The sequence below is a fragment of the Cajanus cajan genome, chromosome 6 (assembly GCF_000230855.2).
Source record: "Cajanus cajan strain Asha chromosome 6, NIPB_CcT2T_4, whole genome shotgun sequence".
Taxonomy (NCBI): domain Eukaryota; kingdom Viridiplantae; phylum Streptophyta; class Magnoliopsida; order Fabales; family Fabaceae; genus Cajanus; species Cajanus cajan.
This window is the reverse complement of record NC_138522.1, coordinates 27,519,505-27,523,180: the sequence shown is the minus strand read 5'-3', so window position 1 is coordinate 27,523,180 and position 3,676 is coordinate 27,519,505.

Sequence of the window (3,676 nt, the reverse complement as noted above, 5' to 3'; positions counted from 1 at the left end):
CTGCCCTAGAAATCTCTCTGGGAGTCGATCCGACGAAGTTCTGGAATTCCGAGCATTTAGCTTGGAGATTCGAACTTAGTCGAAGGGAAATCCATCGGATTTCCAAGTCAAAAATTATTTTTAGGAAGGAGTGAGCGGGCTTGTAGAGCGAGGGAACGCCAAAAAGCTTCCCAGTTTTACTTGATATATAAAAAGCACGCTTCAAGAGGTTTCTTTTCTAAAAATCCCTTCTTTTACCGCTTTCTGTGTGTACATATTTAACTGTCATCATGTAGATAGTTAATTTATAATTGCTTAGAATAAATAGGGGTAATTTAGTAATTTTGCACTATTATTTTTAAATAATCTGTCATAGGGAACCCGAAAGGGGCGCTGTGGGGTGCTAACACCTTCCCCACGCGTAACCGACTCCCTTACCCGACTCTGGTTGTAATGGCCGAAGTCGATTTTTGAATCGATTGCCTTAAACTTCTTTTTCCAATGTTTTGAGTAAAACATTGGTGGCGACTCCATGAACCCTTCCTTTTTATGAAAACCGCTAATCCATGGAGGGTCCCGCTTGGGATTAACATGGATTGGTGAGCCTTTTAATAAAATTGCTCGTTTGACAAGGTCTCAGTTTGAGAATAAGTCATTCTAGCAATCCATATTTTCAAACAAATAAAAGAGTCCAACCATCCTTCGCGAATGCCGAAAGCCCGTTTCGGGCCGGTGGCGACAGGCGATAGAGAAATAGAAAACGGCCTCTTTTTGAAAATTTGAGCGTGGCCAATGGACTCTGTCGATTGGTAGGTGGTAGATCCCATTTTTCTACCCCAAAAGCATATATAATAATGCCAATTCTGACGCCTGGATCAACAGTTATGGCAGTTCAAAGTTTTCACAGATCAAAGTGATGAAAAAATTTAAAAATCAGAATTGGCTTAAATTTTGTGAGCAACACCCTGAAATGATGAAAAGACAGCACACCAAATTCTAGAGCAAAATTCAAAGGATAGCTATATTAACCACTAAAAGAAAGTTTAGAAAAATTAGGCGACAGAGAAATAGAAAACGGCCTATTTTTGAAAATTTGAGCGTGGCCAATGGACTCTATCGATTGGCAGGTAATAGATCCCATTTTTCTACCCCAAAAGCATATATAATAATGCCAATTCTGACGCCTGGATCAACAATTATGGCAGTTCAAAGTTTTCACAGATCAAAGTGATGAAAAAATTTAAAAATCAGAATTGGCTTAAATTTTGTGAGAAACTCCCTGAAATGATGAAAAGACAGCACACCAAATTCCAGAGCAAAATTTAAAAGGATAGCTATATGAACCACTAAAAGAAAGTTTAGAAAAATAAGGCGATAGAGAAACAGAGAACGGCCTCTTTTTGAAAATCTGAGCGTGGCCAATGGATTCTGTTGATTGCCAGGTGATAGATCCCATTTTTCTACCCTAAAAGCATATATAATAATGCCAATTCTGACGCCTGGATCAATAGTTATGGCAGTACAAAGTTTTCACAGACCAAAGTGATGAAAAAATTTTAAAATCCAAAATTGGCATAAATTTTGTGAGCAACACCCTGAAATGATGAAAGGTAGCACAACAAATTCCATAGCAAAATTCAAAGGATAGCTATATGAACCACTAAAAGAAAGCTTAGAAAAATAAGGCGATATAGAAATAGAAAACGACCTCTTTTTGAAAATTTGAGCGTGGCTAATGGACTCTATCGATTGGCAGGTGATAGATCCCATTTTTCTACCCCAAAAGCATATATAATAATGCCAATTATGACGCCTAGATCAACAGTTATGGCAGTTCAAAGTTTTGATAGACCAAAGTGATGAAAAAATTTGAAAATCAGAATTGGCTTAAATTTTGTGAGAAACACCCTGAAATGATGAAAAGGCAGCACACCAAATTCCAGAGCAAAATTCAAAGGATAGCTATATGAACCACTAATAGAAAGTTTAGAAAAATAAGGCGATAGGGAAATAGAAAACGACCTCTTTTTGAAAATCCGAGCGTGGCCAATGGATTCTGTCGATTGGCAGGTGATAGATCCCATTTTTCTACCCCAAAAGCATATATAATAATGCAATTTCTGACGCCTGGATGAACAGTTATGGCAGTTCAAAGTTTTCACGGACCAAAGTGATGAAAAAATTTGAAAATCAGAATTGGCTTAAATTTTGTGAGAAACTCCCTGAAATGATGAAAAGACAGCACACCAAATTCCAGAGTAAAATTTAAAGGATAGCTATATGAACCACTAAAAGAAAGTTTAGAAAAATAAGGCGATAGAGAAACAGAGAACGGCCTCTTTTTGAAAATCTGAGCGTGGCCAATGGATTCTGTTGATTGCCAGGTGATAGATCCCATTTTTCTACCCTAAAAGCATATATAATAATGCCAATTCTGACGCCTGGATCAATAGTTATGGCAGTTCAAAGTTTTCACAGACAAAAGTGATGAAAAAATGTGAAAATCAAAATTGGCATAAATTTTGTGAGCAACACCCTGAAATGATGAAAGGTAGCACACCAAATTCCATAGCAAAATTCAAAGGATAGCTATATGAACCACTAAAAGAAAGTTTAGAAAAATAAGGCGATAGAGAAATAGAGAACGACCTCTTTTTGAAAATCCGAGCGTGGCTAATGGACTCTATCGATTGGCAGGTGATAGATCCCATTTTTCTACCCCAAAAGCATATATAATAATGCCAATTCTGACGCCTGGATGAACAGTTATGGCAGTTCAAAGTTTTCACAGACCAAAGTGATGAAAAAATTTGAAAATTAGAATTGGCTTAAATTTTGTGAGCAACACCCTGAAATGATGAAAAGACAGCACACCAAATTCCATAGCAAAATTCAAAGGATAGCCATATGAACCACTAAAAGAAAGTTTAGAAAAATAAGGCGATATAGAAATAGAAAATGACCTCTTTTTGAAAATTTGAGCGTGGCCAATGGACTCTATCGATTGGCAGGTGATAGATCCCATTTTTCTACCCCAAAAGCATATATAATAATACCAATTATGACGCCTAGATCAACAGTTATGGCAGTTCAAAGTTTTCATAGACCAAAGTGATGAAAAAATTTGAAAATCAGAATTGGCTTAAATTTTGTGAGAAACACCCTGAAATGATGAAAAGGCAGCACACCAAATTCCAGAGCAAAATTCAAAGGATAGCTATATGAACCACTAATAGAAAGTTTAGAATAATAAGGCGATAGGGAAATAGAAAACGGCCTCTTTTTGAAAATCCGAGCGTGGCCAATGGATTCTGTCGATTGGCAGGTGATAGATCCCATTTTTCTACCCCAAAAGCATATATAATAATGCCAATTCTGACGCCTGGATGAACAATTATGGCAGTTCAAAGTTTTCACGGACCAAAGTGATGAAAAAATTGATAAATCAGAATTGGCTTAAATTTTGTGAGCAACACCCTGAAATGATGAAAAGACAGCACACCAAATTCCAGAGCAAAATTCAAAGGATAGCTATATGAACCACTAAAAGAATGTTTAGAAAAATAAGGCGATAGAGAAATAGAAAACGGCCTCTTTTTTAAAATCCGAGCGTGGCCAATGGATTCTGTCGATTGCTAGGTGATAGATCCCATTTTTCTACCCCAAAAGCATAAATAATAATGCCAATTCTGATGCC